This window comes from Hyperolius riggenbachi, chromosome 9, assembly GCF_040937935.1.
Source record: "Hyperolius riggenbachi isolate aHypRig1 chromosome 9, aHypRig1.pri, whole genome shotgun sequence".
Taxonomy (NCBI): Eukaryota; Metazoa; Chordata; class Amphibia; order Anura; family Hyperoliidae; genus Hyperolius; species Hyperolius riggenbachi.
The window spans coordinates 248259632-248279617 of NC_090654.1; the positions used below are offsets into that span (position 1 = coordinate 248259632).

The 19986-nt window shown below is 44.8% G+C and overlaps 1 long non-coding RNA gene across 1 annotated transcript in view; it reads left to right on the forward strand.

The window, feature by feature from the left end:
* The window catches only part of LOC137533085 (uncharacterized), a 90239-nt gene extending 73516 nt beyond the window's left edge, over positions 1-16723 (forward strand). Inside the window, exon 3 of the long non-coding RNA XR_011024133.1 lies at positions 16504-16723. This is a non-coding gene — a long non-coding RNA (uncharacterized lncRNA). The remainder of the gene's footprint in view (positions 1-16503) is intronic.
* The last annotated feature ends 3263 nt before the right edge of the window (positions 16724-19986 follow it).

Here is a 19986-nt window from a genome sequence, read left to right on the forward strand (position 1 = left end):
CGTCCAGCGCCCGCTCGTACATCTGGTCGGGTCGCCGCTGATCCTGAGGTCTGCTGAGAGGTAGGGGGGGGGAGCGGCGGCGGCTAGAGAGGGAGCTTCCCTGTCACTCACTCACTCACTCACTAAAGGGGCTCCCTGGCACGCACTCACTCCCTAAAGGGGCTCCCTGGCACTCACTCACTCCCTAAAGGGGCTCCCTGTCACTCACTCACTCCCTAAAGGGGCTCCCTGTCACTCACTCACTCCCTAAAGGGGCTACCTGTCACTCACTCACTCCCTAAAGGGGCTCCCTGGCACTCACTCCCTAAAGGGGCTCCCTGTCACTCACTCACTCCCTAAAGGGGCTACCTGTCACTCACTCACTCCCTAAAGGGGCTCCCTGTCACTCACTCACTCCCTAAAGGGGCTCCCCTGGCACTCACTCACTCCCTAAAGGGGCTCACTGGCACTCACTCACTCCCTAAAGGGGCTCCCTGGCACGCACTCACTCCCTAAAGGGGCTCCCTGGCACTCACTCACTCCCTAAAGGGGCTCCCTGGCACTCACTCACTCCCTAAAGGGGCTCCCTGTCACTCACTCACTCCCTAAAGGGGCTCCCTGGCACTCACTCACTCCCTAAAGGGGCTCCCCTGGCACTCACTCACTCCCTAAAGGGGCTCCCCTGGCACTCACTCACTCCCTAAAGGGGCTCCCCTGGCACTCACTCACTCCCTAAAGGGGCTCCCTGTCACTCACTCACTCCCTAAAGGGGCTCCCTGTCACTCACTCACTGCCTAAAGGGGCTCCCTGTCACTCACTCACTGCCTAAAGGGGCTCCCTGTCACTCACTCACTGCCTAAAAGGGCTTCCTGTCACTCACTCACTGCCTAAAGGGGCTTCCTGTCACTCACTCACTGCCTAAAGGGGCTCCCTGGCACTCACTCACTGCCTAAAGGGGCTTCCTGGCACTCACTCACTGCCTAAAGGGGCTCCCTGGCACTCACTCACTACCTAAAGGTGCTCCCTGTCACTCACTATCGGGGTCCCTGTCACTCACTACCTAACTGGAGGCGCCTGTCACTCACTAGCTAACCTGGGGGTCCCTGTCACTCACTACCTAACTTGGGGGGGCTACCATATTAAGGGGGCATTCTGCCTATTTATGTGAAATGCTGTCTATTTATGTGCCTCATGACTGCTGAATGTGTCTTGTTGGGAGCCTTATGATTTGTTGGGGGCCTCATGATTGCTGAATTTGTCTTGTTGGGGGCCTCATGATTTGTTGGGGGCCTCATGATTGCTGAATTTGTCTTGTTGGGGGCCTCATGATTGCTGAATTTGTCTTGTTGGGGGCCTCATGATTTGTTGGAGGCTTCATGATTGCTGAATTTGTCTTGTTGGGGGCCTCCTGATTTGTTGGGGGCCTCATGATTGCTGAATATGTCTTGTTGGGGGTCACATGATTGCTAACTGCGAGACTATGGGAAAAGCTGAATCCTTATCATATGAGACAATAGCATTAAACCTACTTTTTTAGCGTTTTAAAACAGAAAATAAAACTGGGAGGTTCTAAAAAATTGAATACATTTTTCAGGAGTAGGATGGATGAAATTGTTTATCTTCACAGTTTATTTTCAACTTGGATTTTCCATAATGTTCATGTATGAGTTAAAACGTTTGTACAGTATTTAGTTTAAATTGCTGTTGCCACTTTGCGAAAGATACCGGTAAGTGACTTTTGGGTTGCAGTTTGGGCACTCGGCCTCCAAAAGGTTCGCCACCACTGTCCTAATCTGATGTCCCACCATTGCTAGGTTCATGTAAATTTGTCTCCACCCGTTACCACACCTATATTCTGGTCCATGGCCCACCCATTTTTTGGTGCGGCGCGATAAGCACGCCACACAACGTGATCGTCATATTTTTGGCACGCTAGCTGCAGTGTGCTGAATTCTGCTGCCTACAGTATGTACAGTATACGCTGTTCTCTAGTGCTTGCACTGTGTGCTGATTTACCTCCAGTGTGTACAGTGTAAGGTGTTACTCTCTGCCTTTATTGATTGTAAACCAGCTGTATTGTATGCTGATCCCTGCTACTTTCAGTATGTACAGTATTAGCTGTAAAGCCTGGCACACACATACAATTTTGATTAGCCAATTTTAGCTCTGTTCATAAAATTCATTGTCTGTTGGCCCACTTACTGCACAGGGGTGGGAAATTGGGGGTCAGTGATTGACCAATCAAAATTGTATGTGCGTATACATCTTTGATCTATGCCTATACTGATTGTAAATGATCGAAATAAAGGACAGGGGGCTCCGTCCAATATTTCGATGGGCAGGCCCGTTATCCGTAGCTTACACCGCTGCTAAGTTCATGTACATTTGGCCCCACCCATGGCCACGCCCACTCACCACATGGCCACGCCCATTTTTTTGCCATGTACCTCCCCTCCTGGTGCCCACAGGTGCCACTGATCTCCAGGGACCCTAGAAACGCCCCTGCCCCCAACTGACTTCAAGGTGAAGGGTCAAAAAATGGCACTATGGTAAAGAATAGGGCGTGTGCAAACTTGTTGTAGCATTCGTGCTCAGCACGAGCTGGCGAATGCCCATTGTTTGCCTTGAACAGTTAGTCTGACAAACTGTTTGGCCATTCCTAAAAATCACTTGATAACTTTATTCAGAATCCAGACATTACAAAGCAAGCTGATGCATATCAGGCAGTAGTAAGACCCAATAAGAGGAGGCCAAGAGGCTGTTTATCCTCCATAATGAGTTCCTCACACTATATGCTCTTTCTCTACTGAAGTTAGACCATTATGGCAGCATAATATACTGGTAAACTATGTTTTTAAACTTACAGAGTAACTGATAGGCATTAAATACATAATCAATTCTCTATTTCCATCTGTTATATAGATAAATTGAATGCTAAACATGCAATTCCAAAGTTCATAATCAATCTTACTTTTTTATTCTAACACTGCCACAATCTTCATGTCCTCCAGCGCTTAACCTGCTGAGCGGTCTGGACGAGCTCAGCTCGTCCAACACCGCCAGAGGCTGCCGCTCAGGCCCTGCTGGGCCGATTTCCACCAAATAAAAAGCAGCACACGCAGCCGGCACTTTGCCAGCCGCGTGTGCTGCCTGATCGCCGCTGCAGCGCGGCGATCCGCCGCGTGCAGCGGCGAAAGAGGGTCCCCCCAGCCGCCCGAGCCCAGCGTAGCCGGAACAAACAGTTCCGGCCAGCGCTAAGGGCTGGATCGGAGGCGGCTGACGTCAGGACGTCGGCTGACGTCCATGACGTCACTCCGCTCGTCGCCATGGCGACGAGGGAAGCGAAACACGGAGGGCCGCTCATTGCGGCCTTCCGTGTTATTCCTTGCCGCCGGAGGCGATCGGAAGATCGCCTCCGGAGCGCCCTCTAGTGGGCTTTCATGCAGCCAACTTTCAGTTGGCTGCATGAAATAGTTTTTTTTTTAATTTAAAAAAAACCCTCCCGCAGCCACCCTGGCGATTTAATCAGAACGCCAGGGTGGTTAAAGGGGCACTATGGCAAAAAAATTGTAAAATTTAAAATATGTGCAAACATAAACAAATAAGAAGTACATTTCTTCCAGAGTAAAATGAGCCATAAATTACTTTTCCCTATGTTGCCGTCACTTACAGTAGGTTGTAGAAATCTGACAGAAGTGACAGGTTTTGGACTAGTTTATCTCTTCAAGGGGGAATTCTCAGGGATTTATTTATTTTCAAAAGCACTTAGTGAATGGCAGCTGCTCCCTCCAACTGGCAAAAAACTGTGTAGCGAGCAGGGAAGCTGGCCAGCATCACTATTTAAATGCTTTTTAGGGAATATCTTTATACATAATAAAAGCCTTGCTGAGGATCCCCCCGTGAAGAGATGGACTAGTCCAAAACCTGTCACTTCTGTCAGATTTCTATTACCTACTGTAAGTGGCAGCAATATAGGAGAAAAGTAATTTATGCTTCATTTTACTCTGGAAAAAGCATACTTGTTATTTATCTATGTTTGCACATATTTTACATTTTAAATGTTTCGCCGTAGTGCCCATTTAATTGGTACATCAGCCGTAAAAGATAAGTTGCATTGCATGCCGGGAGGGTTTTTTTCATCTTCTGGTCCTCCTCCCAGCAGTCTCCCACAGGATGAAGCTAATCCTGATGTCATTTCCTACCTTACTCCTCTATGGCATCCTCACATCTCCCTCAGCATTTCCCCTCCTCCTCGCACTATCATACTCCCCAACTGTCCCACTTTTGGAGGGACAGTCCATCTTTGGGAACCTTCTGTCCCTCTTTCCTCCTCATTTGTCCCTCTTTCAGGACTTTGTACCTCTTTCTATGTAAATATACATGTATTCCTCTACTGAAAAATGTATTTTATTGACTCTAAACTTTATTCACATCCTTTAAATTATTAAATATATAATATATAAATATATAAGATATATTTCTAATAGAACCAAGATAGAAAGGACCAGTGTTGTTTGAGTTAGAAAACAACATATTTTTCTTATGAAATCTTTATGATATTCATGACTAGGTGTGTGGCGGGGACGTGATCAGGGGTGTGGCGGGGGCATGGCCTAAGTGCCCCTCTTTCTCATCTCAAAAAGTTGGGAGGTATGCACTATTACTGAGCACAGCGGGGAGGAATAAAGGCAGCACGCACAGGCTCTCCTCCTTATGGTCCCAGACACTTTAGTTACCGTCTATACATTTTGCACTGCCGCCGGTGGGAACTAAAGTGCCTGGGACCATAATGAGGAGAGCCTGTGTGTGCTGCCTTTATTCCTCCCTGCTGTGCTCAGTAATAGTGCGGGAGGAGGGGAAATGGCTGGGGGAGATGTGAGGATGCTATAGGGAAGTAAAGGAGGAAATGACAGCAGGCTTGGCTTCATCATGTGGGAACCAAGATGCCCCCTGCCACGAACAGAAGCATCTGCATTTTACTATAAAGATTTAACTGAAATCAAAACGTGGACAGTACAATACATCTGTTATGTAAGTAGAGCAAGTATTTATCTACTTACATATGTGTTGTTTTTTTCCGGCATAGTTTGGCTATCAGTGCCTCTTTAAATTACATTCTGCCTTCCTCTCATATTTTTGACTATACACATAATACAAATATACCATTTCTATTAACAGGATCTCCTCTCGGTATGTTAACGTCTAGCACACTCACCTGTGAATAGTGTAACATGTGAACATGACTCCTGCAGTGTGAAGCATGCATGTAGCCATGGGAGCTAATAGCAGGGTAGTTTGGAGCAAATATAAACATACAGTTATGGAGTGTGGAGACCAGTCATGCACTTACATTCCGGTTTAAGCTGGGTTTACGAGGGAAGGCTTCTTATCCAAAATGCTAACTGGTTAACCTGTATTTTTCTATAAAGTAAACAACACAAAAAAAATACACTTAATTGTTTTCTTCCGGAATCTCCATCCATTGTGAATAACAACTACTTTGGGAATTGTGAACAGTATTGTGGTCCACATGGAATAGATTTTTTGTGCTGAGAGCTCCAGCTAAAAAGTTTTTTGAACATTTGTTGCTATATGGTTCGCATTGGTCAAGTTCTTATTCTCCTGGTTGTTTGGAGTCAGGGCCCTGGTTTTTAATGGAAATTACTCCTTTTTTTATAATTGGTGATTTATAATAAATGATATATTTTTTATATATTTGTTTTCTTCCTTTCATAAGTGAGTAGTTTCAACACTTAAAGGGAAGGTTCAAGCAAAAAAAAAAAATGGGTTTCACTTACCTGGGGCTTCTCCCAGCCCCATGCAGCCATCCTGTGCCCTCGTAGTCACTCACTGCTGCTCCAGTCCCCCGCTGGCAGCTTTCTGACCTCGGAGGTCGGCGGGATGCATTGCGTACATTTTTACGCATTCCCGATAGTGCAGGAACATTAACGCATACATTTTTACGCGTTACTGGTTCAATGCGTAAATTTTTACGCATTGAACCAGTAATGCGTAAAAATGTATGTATTAATGTTCCTGCACTAGCGGGAATGCGTAAAAATGTATGCAATGCGTCCCGCCGACCTCCGAGGTCGGTAAGCTGCCAGCTGGGGACTGGAGCAACAGTGAGCGACTACGAGGGCACAGGATGGCTGCATGGGGCTGGGAGAAGCCCCCGGTAAGTGAAACTAATTTTTTTATTTTGCTTGGACATTCCCTTTAAAAACATTTTAAAGTCACAGTTTTGGTGTAATTTTATATGCATTTAAAAAAATATATTATTTGAAATTATATATGCTAAAAATGCACTGCCTCTAGGTCTGCATGTAATATATTACTTCCACCTCTTGTTTCCTCCCTATTCCTTTAGATAAGCGCGCTAGGTCAGAGCTCTCTGTGTATTTTCTATACATTTTGTTTGTCATGTAACATTTGTCACTATAATTACTATATCTACCAATTCTGTATTACGTACCAGTGTGTATATTTTGTACATACCATTGTCTGTGTTAAAGTGGTCTGAAACTCTGACAGAACATTCAATAAAAATGTGTTTTCCTACTTTTTATTATTCATACAATAATCATATTTGCTTTTGCGTACAAGTAATATTGTCTGTCTAGAAATTACAAGTTTCCAAAGTGTAGTTTTTCTTGCCCTGAAAGCTGCCATTGTATTTTATTCTAACTGCTTTTTATTATATATTAAAAACTTCGAACGAGCTGTTGCCTGAAGCAGAGACAGCTTCTCAGAAAGTGTTTTTTACTTGTTACACACACATTTCAACGTTGGAATGTAAACAAAGATACTGTTATCTCCAGTTTGGACGCGGATTTGAAGCTGAATAGCAGGACAAGGTGCTTTTTTTAACCATTTCAGTGATGTTCTGCTAAAAATTCTGGGACAGTAACTTTAAAGCTTTGAGGAATCTTTAGAGCAAAGTAGAAATGCTGACTTTCAGACCACTTTAATGTGTACCCAGGCCTGGATTTACATCACAGGAGCCTATAGGCACAGTTATCCTGGCACCCTAGACTTCGCCCTCCATGAACCTAGAAATCCCCACCAAACCACACCGCAAGTAAGCTGGTGGGCCCAGCTGTTACTTTTCCCTTGGCCATCATAGGTAGCTGCAGATGCCCCTTAGTATTAGGTAGCTCATTTACACTCCACTCAGGAGATTCTGCATAGGGAAGGAGGGAGGGAGGCACTCAAGGAGCAGAGTGAGCCCTCTCTCCATCATCCGGCGCCTGTAGGCATGTGCCTACTGTGCCTTATGGTAAATCCGGCCCTGTATGTACCTCATGTTTGTTTCTTACTCTGTACAGCTCAACGGACTATGTTGTGCTTCATACATTTTTGCAAAATCAAAAACAAAACAAAAAAATACCAGCTGCACCAGTTTATTGATCATCCCCTGCTACTTCACTCCCTCTGATAAAGGGGTCCATCCTACAGATCAGGTGTTTTGTGGCCACACTTATTATGGGTGTGAAGATTATGATGTCCACACTGGATTTATGAAGCCCTTGTGAGATGGGCCCCAAGCTATGAGGGTCTCCAGGGGTAGGCAAGGAAAAGGGTGTAAACATTGGGGGCCCCCATCAAAGTTTTACTGGGGGACCCACCTCCACCCTTACTTACATGGACATTCAGCGATAGGATTGCTCTTTCTTCAATGCCCCCCCCCCCCTTCTGATTTAGTAAACTCATGCTGCTGAGATTATTCCGTGCTATATTTTGTATAGCGCCTTCAAAGTGTTTTACACACAACTGATGTTAAACTTACTTTTTTATGGTTTTCTGGCTCAAATTGTTTTACCTCCTTGAATAAGGGGAATATTTCGACCCACTTGAAAGAGGATCACAAATAGAGATATAGTTAATTGATAACTGAACTAAAATCCTTTAATACCCATAGGTGTACTCCATCTAGGTCAGACAGGGCTGTTGTTATGCAAAGGCATTCCAGCCCATTGCCTGGAGTGCCATTGGTCTTGTGGGGCGCCATGCCCCAGATTAAGCTCCACCTACAAATGAACCCTTTCCCCTGGCTAAGCACAGCCTCCACTGGTGTTGTATCAATTGCTTTTGCTGCGTGTGCGTTCATTTAATACTGATAGGTCCATATGTTTTTATCAGGCATGAGCTTCCGAATTCCGCGGAAGCTAAAATACCGAAATTCCGCCGGAATTGGGGTTTCCACATGGTTCCGCGGAATCCGGAAACGTCAAACCGGAATACGGAATAATGCGGAATTCCGGCAAAATCGGAATCGGAATGAATTGACAAATCAAGAGATGCAGAATGAGTTGACCAATCATGACAACAAGCTCATGGACTCGAAATTCCGTCTGGGCGCCACCCCCCACACAGTGCGCATATAAAAAAACAGCATTTCCGTAAAAAAAGGCTGAAATTTACGAAAGTACACTTTTCAATCACGTTTCCACAATATACAACAACTTTATTGACAATAGACAACATAGACACAATCATTTGAAAATTACGGAAGTCCGGATAAAAGTTACGGAAAATACATGCGGAATACCGCCGGAATGTGCCGGTATGCGGAATTTCGGTATGACGGTATGCTGAATTGTACCGGAAATGGAAATGGGCTCTTCTGACCATGGCTGGTTTTTATGGGTGGGATGTTTTTACTTGTGTCATTATGTAAATGGTACTAATTGCGATATATGGTTTGGTATGGTTTGGTACTACTTGCGATACAATAATAAAGTTTTGTAATTTTTGCTTATAGCTCCATGCTCCCTTGATGTTCTGTATATGAGCTGGTGTTGTTGTTGCCTGATTATTAAATCCTGTTACTCCAAGCCATTACATTATATGTGATTAACATGGAGATTTGTTGTAACATTGCATGTTTAATGATTTACATGAAGATTTATGATTCAACTATATATTTATATGTATAGTTACAATAAAAGTTGAAGCATTTTTCCCTGCAAGATACTTTTGTGGTTTCTGGACTATATTACCCTGTTAAATTTTGAGTTTTGAGGCCGGGTTAGTGGACCACCCATCAGATGGGCGCAGGGCGAGCCAAATGACAGCTTACCCTGATGCCTCTAAAATTTCTGGCGGCATAAAATACTTTCCCCCCTCTGAGTCGTACCAACTTTGGGGGGGGCATAATTCAGGGTCCGCTTTCACCGGCACCTGAGTTACAGTTGTGCTGGCACGGACTATAATAATTACAAAAATAGCCACACTGATATCTGGAGCTATGAGGCACCATGTAGGTGCTGAAGAGTCCTGTTTAAAGTGAACCACCATGTAATGATATTGTTTAGTTGATGTGGGTTTACAAACTCTTTTTCAAATATTGTTACCCTCAAATATCACTTTTTTTTGCTTAAATGAAACTCTGTATCAAAAAAAAATGCCCCTGGGGTTACTCACCTTGGTAAGGGAAAGCCTCTGGATCCTATCGAGGCTTCCCCCGTCCTCCTCTGTCCCACAGTGGTCTCTGTCTGCCCCTCGGAAGGCACAGCCGACAATTTGTCAGGCTGTGCAATATTTACCTTCCCTGGTTCCAGCGGGTGGGGCTGTTGCGGCTCTCCGCTCGGAAATAGACAGAAATAGCCAATCTTGCGCAGCAGAGCGGACTCGACAGGGATCAGCTATTTCAGCCTATTTCGGAGCCGCTACTGCGCCTGTGCTGGATCCGGGAAGGTCAATATTTACATCCCCTCCATTCGGGGAGCTGTATCGCTGCCACCGTGGGATGGAGGAGGACGGGGGAAGCCTCGATAAGATCCAGAGGATTCCCTCTCCCGAGGTGAGTACCTGCCAGGGGCATTTTTTCTTAATACAGATTTCCTTTAAATGAACTGTCTGTAAACTTTATTTCATAAGATTACATCGCTCACATACAGTAAAAGCAGTACCAGTACTAGTAAGAAACACATGTGATCTGGACTTCATTTAGGTCACACCTGTTTCAGCGTCCTTCATCTATGATCGGTTGGAAAGTGTTGTTTAGCTCTATCTTTTTCATCTCCACTATTCCAGAGGGACCTGATCACAAGTGTGTTTGCGTATTTCACAATGATCGGGATGTACATTTTAGCCTCTTCAATGCAGGCCTCGTATTTTCCTTCTTTCTGCATCCTGCGTGGGTGTTTGCCGCTCTTCCCAAAAACACATGACGTTCTCCTCTCTCACCTGTAACTTTCATGTGTGTTCATGCATCTCTAAATTTATTCACTGTGTTTGTGGCATATTTTCCATTCCATAGCCCTGATCCAACTTTATTACACAAATCTAAGGAGCCATTATACATGCATGTTGTAATACAAGGAAGATCAAGTTAAAACATCACTCGGGTCATCTACGTAAAATTCTCTGTTATTTAATTTGGAGTAAGTTTATGTAATCATTTGTTAAACACCTATAAATAGATTTTACTTAGGTGGGGCTCAAGAAAAAAAATTCCATAGGAGTCATTCAGTTCTGGCTGCTGAGGACCGTGAAGTTGTTACCACCACAAGCCACAAGCAAGACATCTACCAACTAGAAAATAACGATTCCCAACCAGTCATGCATGGCCGGACTTAAACTTTTTGTGCACCTTGGCCAAGTATGTTGTGACCCTTTCTAGTGCCGCAGTGCCCCTCCCATTCCACATGCCGCCTCCTCCTATATGTGTATCATCCACCTACAGCAGTGCCCCTCCCATTCCACATGCCACCTCCTCTTCCATGTGTATCATCCACGTACAGCAACCCCTTTGTTTCATAAACAACTCCCTTGAGCATCAGTTTCCTTTTTCATGTGTTCCTCTCCATTTTCACCATGCTCTTTCATATGTAGCATCACCTCCTTCATGTCCAGGTGCCCTTTGGCATGCAGCCAACCAAGACCAGGACCTTTGTGGCCCTTCCATAAATCCGACTCTGCAGTGGTGCATAACTCCCATGTGGCTCTCTTTGCCGCTTGTAGCTCATGACAGCCTCTCAAAAGAAAGACCCTAATTTACGAACTTTCTGCTAATCTGGAACTACAATATGGCATAACATACAAAACTTATTTTCCTACTTTTTATTGCTTATACAGTTGTATTATTTGCCTTTGTCCTACAGTAATGTCATCTGTGGAAAAAATCACAAGACCACCCCAGCTCAGAGTACACGAGGAGCTGCTAGGCGCTGTCATTAAATGGATATGGCATTTCATCAATTCATACCAGTCTTTTTGGTGAAGAAAAATGTTGTCTACTGTGCTTACAGAGCTGCAATCAGTCACTGAATCCTGCAGAAAACCATCTCCGTGCTGTGTTTGCTCATTAACCCTCCTGGCGGTATATTAAAAACCGCCAGGGGGCAGCGCAGCCGTTTTTTTTTTTTTTTTTATATCATGTAGCGAGCCGAGGGCTCGCTACATGATAGCCGCTGCTCAGCGGCATCCCCCCAGCCCCGCCGATCGCCTCCGGCGATAGGCGATCAGGAAATCCCGTTTAAAGAACGGGATTTCCTGGAGGGCTTCCCCCATCGCCATGGCAACGGGGCGGGATGACGTCACCGACGTCATGGACGTCGTGACGTCTAAGGGAGTCCCGATCCACCCCTTGCCGCTGCCTGACGCTGATAGGCCAGGCAGCGCAGGGGTCTAGGGGGGGGGGGCTGTGTTGCGACGCGGATAGCGGCGATCGAGCGCGGGGCAGCGGCGATCGAAGTGCTGACGCAGCTAGCAAAGTGCTAGCTGCGTTCAGCAAAAAAAAAAATTATTCAAATCGGCCCAGCAGGGCCTGAGAAAACCTCCTGCGCGGCTTACCCCGAACTACGTTCGGGGTTACCGCCAGGAAGGTTAACAGAAAATTACTAATTATGGACACCACCTGGGGATCTCTTGGAATTCCCAAAGTCATATAATGTATTAAATACAATCTCTACTCACCTACATTTCACCCACCAATCTGTACTCAACCACATTTTACCCAGCAATCTGTACTCACAGCACATCATCACTAAATAATGATAACCCTTTAGATGCCAATGGCCTAAATTCACTAAAGGCAGTCCGGTAAAATAAATTAGGTTGGTAAAACACCACATTTGGTATTTTACATTTTTTCCCTAATTCACTAAGATGTCCCGCATGTGGTAGAAATTTGGTGATTTATCAAACAAACATGCTTCAGTTCACTAAGCCCTGCAGGTAAGTCTCACCAGGTGTGGAGCCGGACAGGCAGGAAGCTGTGAGTCTTCCCACAAGTGGTGTGCATGAGACAGAGTTTTTCTGTCCAGTGCATCATCGACATCTATTTAGATGTGCTGCAGCCACCACAGGGAGCTCTGCTGTATACCAGCATACAGATCTTCACATCTAAAAGGATACAAAAAGGCTTTTCAAAATGTCTCCTTCCCTTGCCCTGTCGGACTGAAGTCCCACCCTCCAGATTATCGGACCAAATGGGATGAGAAGCAGGGCTGTGTGGCTCTCCCTTTCGACTGCCTGGATCTTCCTATTGGCTGTCTGCTACATCTATCAATGTTACCACATGGAGAGTGTAAGTTACCGACTGGTCAGAGCTTTTCATTGCAGTAAAAGTTTTAAGAATTGTCATTTGGCAAGGTGATCGGTAAAATCAGCTGTTCTCTGCATTACCAAATGCGGTAATGCTTAGGCCAGTTTCACACTGAAAACTGGCCTTCAGGGAACACTGCCTTAGTATGCAGTGTTCCCTGTCTAGCCACATCCAGGGTATGCAGAAGTGCGTGGAAGCGTATTGTAAAAATGCACACCGCGGCGTCAACTTTCTAAAAACCGCACGTCACCATAGACTAACATGACTTCCGGGCCGACACAGATCGCCGTAGGTCACCGCGGATTCTGCATGGTAACGTAGTTCTGCTCTAGCGTTAGATTAGGAACTTCCAGTGCAGCGTACCGCAACGTGGGAAGTATGAACTTCCCCATAGGGTTGCATTAGGCTGCGTTAGCAGTGCGCCAATTTGATGCAACATACCGCCCCAGTGTGAAAGTGCCCTTAGTAAGTTGACGCCTATGTGTGTGCAGTACTTGCATACATTTTGGGGCTGCCTGAAACTGCAGCCTTTTTGATGTAAAATTTTAAACTTTTCACTTAAATGAATGTTAATTTTATTGCTGTGCAGATTTGGTGACACCATGCTACAAACACACTCACAAATTTCTTATAGCGCTCCTTGGAGATCATGAAACTCTAGAGTAGTCAGGAAGTACAGCATCCTGGATTCAATCAGTAAATATGACACTTCCTCTATATAAGACATGACACACTCAAGTAGAAACTGTCCAAAGAAATATAAAAAAATTGGACCGGAGCAGTCTAGATATTATTGCCATGACTGGTTAGGGGAAATGTAAAACAAACTATTGAAGGCTCCCAAAAGTATATTCTAATCTCTAAATGGTACTGTATAGGAGTAGATAATACTTACAGTACCATTTAGAGATTATAATTACTTTTGGGCACCTCCAACAGTTTGTTTTACATTAGACCCTAATCTTTGAGAATTGGAGAATTGGGGTTGAGAATTGGACACCCGGTGTCACAATAACCCATGGAGAGCGACCAGCCAGTACCTGCACAGCAGACCTGGACTATCGAGCCAGAACAGTCAATTTCCCGTAGGCTCTGTCAGTGGTTGCAGGAGTGCAACTCACCCTTGTGAGTATATATCATCACATTATTTTTGGCCATATATCTTAACATCATTGGGTTCCTGGTCTCTCTCACTGCAGAATATTGGTGGTTGGAAGATCAACCACCAGGAGTTATCTTGAATCTTCAATTTAGGGTTAGAAGAAAAGGCTGGGGAAAGGGGGGGGGGGGGGGTGAGATCCGACCCGATGATCCTGAGATGATGTGGTTGGGAGCCTAATATTCATTTTCTTTACGCTATGTTTTCTTTTCTTTTTTTTCTTTGGCTTCTGATTCATCATCTGCTCTTGAAAGTAACATTATCTTTGAATTTTAATTTTGCCGAGGCATTGCCTTTTCAGATATTCAACCCGGACTAATGCAGCTGCATCCTGTATTAAGGCCAAGAGGTGATAAGTGTGTGCTGATTTTCACACCTCATAAGACAAGATGAAACATTGGTTGTATATTATACATGTTTCATAATGTATAACGTTATATACTTTTATATATATTTTGTATAATGTATATTGTTACCGGCTGCAATCTCCTTTTGATGTACTGACAATGTGTTACGCGAACCCTGTGTGTGTGTTGTATACCATTTAAAAAACAGTAAGAATCCACCTGATTAAAATAAAACATGGCACCCAGAATCCCCAGAGGTAAATTTAAATAACTTGGTGGTGGGATTCTTGCCATTAAACGGTGAATGGATGCACGGCAGGTTCTAGACTTTTTGCTGCCTGGAGCAAACTTGTGAGGATGCCCCCCCCCTTTGCACCGGGAAGGGGGGAGGGGTCAAAATGTGCCCTACTGGCCACCCAGGGGGGTCTAACTGTAGAAAGGGGAGCCCCCTGAAAGGCTTTACAGGGGTATGCATGTTACAGGGGTCCCTATGAGACATAGGTCCCCTGGCGGGGCGTGGTCATTCTTCTTTCCTCCTTCTCCAACATAACCCCCTCCTGTGCTCCAATACACTTTGTTTTGCAAGCTGTCTTTTTTTCTGTATTTTTCTGTACCCCCTCCCCCCCTTTCTGTGCTGAAGAGAAAGTGGAACAAATAAGCTCCCACTGTCATGCTGACCTATGGGTCTAGATGAGCGGATACAGCCACGGGAACACAGAAAGGGGACGCTGGTGGAAGAGGAGAATGGAAGAAGTTTGGGCCCCTTCACCCTGCCACATAGGGTCTCACTATACATATTTGAAAATGGAACGGCCATAGATGAGCGCATCTGGACTGAGCATGCGTAAGTAAGGTCTGTGCATACCCAGCAGAATGAAACACTCGTGCTCAGAGTTAAAAAGCCATTCACATGTGATTTCTTTCACCAAGGCATGCCCAGACCTTATTCGTACAATCTAGATGTGCTCATTCACGGCCAGGAGTGTGGCCAAAAAAATGAAGAGTGGCCATGCGTTGGAATGGTGGCGTCTATGGACCTGAGGTTTCCAACTACTGAGGTTTGTACAGAAAAGTCCTCAGTATCCGGGACAAGCAGGGATTGCCCTATTTCCAGATATGTGTGCTTGCCGGTTGCTTGCGCAACCGTCCCAAAATAGCACTAACCTCCCCCCATGCAGCAGAAGCAACTTACCAATCCTCTGGACTCCGTCTTCTACATTTCCTGTAGCTCTCATTGGCTTTCCGTTGTCCTCTGTGTACAGGTCCTGGCATCTCATGTGACCCGTACATGGGCACAGCGGATTGGTAAGTCACTTCTGCTGCACCAAACCTCAAAAGCACAGCTCCCGTTGTCCACCTCAGGCTTGCCAGTTAGTTGAGACTTGCCTGATAACAGGGACTTTTGCTAGCTACCTTTCCTCCCCTCCTCACTTCAGGTTTGCTGTTACCTCAGTGACTCCCCTGGCACTGCTGGAGTACAGTATATGCATGTTTGTCGCTTTACCTGAAATACCCTGCAGACATACTTTCCCAGAGCCATCCCGGCTACTATAAAGGGACTGCGGGTCTCCTCCTTGCACCGATACTGTAAATGAGATGGCAGCGAGGCAAGCTGAGCCGGGAAGAAAATGAGCGATCAGCCGCATGAAATAGCACTCAAGTAATGTTCCGGGAATATGAGCCGCTGCTGAGACTCAGAGGAATGCCGGCTCTTAAACTCTGGATGGGATAAAAATGTTTTCCCCCCGCAGGACTGCGCTGAGGTATTCCTGGGTCTGGATGTGTCATCCCCCCGTGTGACCTGTTGACAATCGTGTTTGTGTCATTAACGCCGTGCGTCAAACCTTTTATTAATATTTCAGCATTTTGCACATGTGATATCACAAGTCAGGGAGCTGCCTGCTGTAAATCCAGAGTCACATTAATAGGCTGCTCTGAAAATATTCCCAAAATATTCTGTCCTATTTGCTATCACACAGGACTTTACTTCTGAACCTTAACCACTTGAGGACTGCGGTGTTAACCCCCCCTAGTGACCAGGACATTTTTTACTAAAATGGCCACTGCAGCTTTAAGGCCAAGCTGCAAGGCCACACAACTCAGCACACAAGTGATTCCCTGCCCCTTTTCTCCCCACCAACAGAGCTCTCTGTTGGTGGGGTCTGATCCCCCCATGTTTAATTTTTTACAATAAATATTTATGTTATTTATTTTTAAATAAACCTGCCTATTTTTTTTTTATTTTTACTCTCCCCCCTCCCTCCCCCCGCCAGCTAATCAGCGTGATCGGCTGTCATAGGCACCCGCCACTGTAAGCTCCTGGGCATTCGCAGTTCAGTTTTTTGAGAACTGCTCATGTGTTGGATGCTTACAGCGAACGGGCGCGTGAGCTATGCAGGGGATGTGGCTGATTTGTAGGTGTGTGGAAGGGGTGTGGTTGACTTCCATGGCTTGTCTCTTTCTAGTTCAGCCACACCGAGGACGGATTGATTTGAAGCACTTGAAACTCCCCTCTCTTCTGCCACACCCCTCTGACATCATCTCCAGTGACCAGGAAGTGACCCATGCAGATCAACAGATTCAACAGCCTTCATACGTAGTAAAGAATAAGATGCATTTCTAATGCTGAAACTATGATAATTAGGGTAAAATTAGTATCTTGAATGATTTATTTATTATGTTCAACTATATGTCATTATGATTTATTTTATAAAATTAATATAATAAACAACATTTTGTAACAAATCTCATTATTTAATATTCACACCTTGTATATGAATTCACTATAATATGTTGAAAGAGAAGTGTTTACTAAAAGTACTGTTGCAGTTTCTTTGCAAAATATTTCTTCTTCCCAATCCAGCTTGTGTGGAAATGTGACCATAGCATGGACTGAACTGCACCACTGACCAGCCTCCCTCCTCACCCTCTAAATTCTGATGAGTCATGCTGTCAGCTTTCTGTGAGCGGTGCTGCTCTTTTTAGGCTTTCTCTGGGCTGCACTGAACACACAGAGCAGCTGTCTTATCTGTGCACATAGCAAGCAGACAGCATAACTCAGTTAAGGGGCAGAAACAACCATATGGTTAAATTTTTCAACACAGTTTTCAGTCATCTGTCTTTAAAAGTGGAAAACATTTATTGTGTAGGAAATGACCATCTTACTTTTAGTAAACACTTCTCTATTACGAAACAGGTAAAAAGGGCTCTGGAGGCACCCTGGTAAATATGATGCCACCATAGGCAGTTTGGACAGCACTATTTCATCGGCACCCCTGGCACCCAAATCACTGCTAATAGGGGGTCCTTAGTAATAGGTGTGTGTGGGGGGTGAGATTAGGCACCACCAGGGGGGTTTTAGGGTTAGGCAATTTAAGGGGGTATCGTTTAGTGTTAGGCATCGAGAGGGAGGGCTAGTGTTAGGGTTAGGTTAGGTCATAGTACAATATCAGTAAGGATTATCAATATTTTACCATCGGAAATAACTAGTCAGTATCAGTAATTTTTCTGATATTCTACTATTGGCTATTTCCGGTGCCCTTTCTACCGCTGGCAATTTTGACATGTACCCCTCTATTAGCATATAGATTTTTAGTAAAACATAACCCATGCATTTTTCACTGACAGGGGCGTAGCAATAGGGGGTGCAGAGGTAGCCACCGCATCGGGGCCCTTGGGCCAGAGGGGCCCCAAAGGGCCCTCCCTCAACTACAGTATTAGCTCTTTATTGGTCCTGTGCCGGTAATAATCACTTCTATAGATACTTTGCATAGTGGTAATAATTAACAAACAGTTCCCCATCCCCTTCTTCCACCTCTGACACTGTAGTTGCCATTGGCAGGTTTTGGTGCGCCGTATCAATTTTTATGTATCGAGTGCTTGGGGGGGCCTATTGTAAAACTTGCATCGGGGCCCACAGCTCCTTAGCTACGCCACTGTTCACTGACATTAGCATCTGATTATGTAATTTTGTTATTCTATACCCAGTTTCTATTTATTACCCAGGTTTCTGAAAGGTTTACTTGAAACTGTGATTTGTAATGTGATCATATCCTTGAAGGGCATTGATTTCTTGCTGAATATCTGCCTTTTACTGGAAATATGCTGCGTCTCATCTATCCAGAGAGTCATTAGCATCCCCTGCATTTTCCTGCCAGTGTCCTTCAGGTGTATCAGCTGACCCAAGCGTCGTGTTTGCTTCATGTTCAATGCAGGTTCATGAATCATACTGTCAATAGGAAGGGAAGGGGGAGATGTTCATTCATCCGGTCTCAGTTGGATGTATTTTGAGGTAATTTGCTCATGCAAATAGAAAGCATATGAAAGTCATATTAGATGTCAGCTGCCTCAGCGACACTAGCTATGCATTAAAGGGCCTGATTTATTAAAGGGGAAAAAAATCCTGATTGCAGTTATACTAAATAAAAAGTGGGCATGGCCATACCTGTTTCTAGGGTGAATGACCGTGTGTCATTTCTGGCCATCACAATGCGCTGGGTGATGGCTGCAGTGATCTCTACCAATAACAGGAGATGCCTCTCCTCCTTCCATGGAATGTTTTTGTGACACCCATGTGCTGGAGCGTCTTATGGGCCTTTCCCCCCAAAACTTTCTTTATCCTAACTACACTGCCATCTACTCGGACTACACACAGTGAGGGCCAGTGCACATCAAAAAGTGTTAGCGTAATCGCAAATGCTCAGTGCTTTTAGAATTTTCCTAGGCGGTTCTAGGCACGTGCCTAGCAATTTTCTAATCATGCCTAGTGATTTTTGGAGCGTTTTGGTATAGTGTTTGTTATTTTTTGTTACAGTACAGCTGCTACTGAACAGCTTCTGTAACAAAACCGATTGGAACATTGCTCTGATCTAGCGTTTTTCAGAACGAAGAACGGGTACGTACAAAAAGGGCGTCGGGAAAAAAGGGCGCGTGGTGTAAACGATAAACAGTATTATCGTTTATTGAAATATTGTGTAGAATTTCGTTTAGAAATAGTGTTTTAAGAATATATAAATCACTAAATAATGTGTATTTGATCGGCAATTGTTAAAACGTTAATCTTCCCTATTTGTAAACTGAAACTGATTTTAACGTTTGTTAAAAACCCTCCCTGTACCTCTCCCTAACCCCTAGACCCCCTGTTGGTGCCTAAACCTAAGACCCCCCTGTTGGTGCCTAAACCTAAGACCCCCCTGTTGGTGCCTAAACCTAAGACCCCCCAGTTGGTGCCTAAACCTAAGACCCCCCTGTTGGTGCCTAAACCTAAGACCCCCCTGTTGGTGCCTAAACCTAAGACCCCCCTGTTGGTGCCTAAACCTAAGACCCCCCTGTTGGTGCCTAAACCTAAGACCCCCCAGTTGGTGCCTAAACCTAAGACCCCCCTGGTGGTGCCTAAACCTAAGACCCCCCTGTTGGTGCCTAAACCTAAGACCCCCCCGTTGGTGCCTAAACCTAAGACCCCCCAGTTGGTGCCTAAACCTAAGACCCCCCTGTTGGTGCCTAAACCTAAGACCCCCTATGGATAATAATGTTTTACAGACATTAATAAATAAAAAATGTAAATAAATAAATGTAATTAATTTTTTGGGGTGGATAATAATGTTTTAGAAATGTTTTATAAATAGTGATTTAGTATCTTTATAAACGTTATTCGTCACGGGCTGATTTTGTAAAGTTAAATCATCACAAACATAGTCATAAATCCTTAAAATTCTCCGGGCGCCGTTTGTTAAAACGTTAATAATCTCGGGCGCCTTTTTCTCCCTGTTCGGCGCCCGATAAACGATATTTATAATGGGAGTGAATGGGGCGCCCTTTTTGTCCACTTGTCTCATGCGCCCAAATCTACTGCTTCCCGATTTTCCACATTCCTATACTTAACATTGAGGCCGAATTGCTTCAGAAATCAGCAAAAAAATGTTGCAGGACCCGCATTTGCGTTTGGGAAA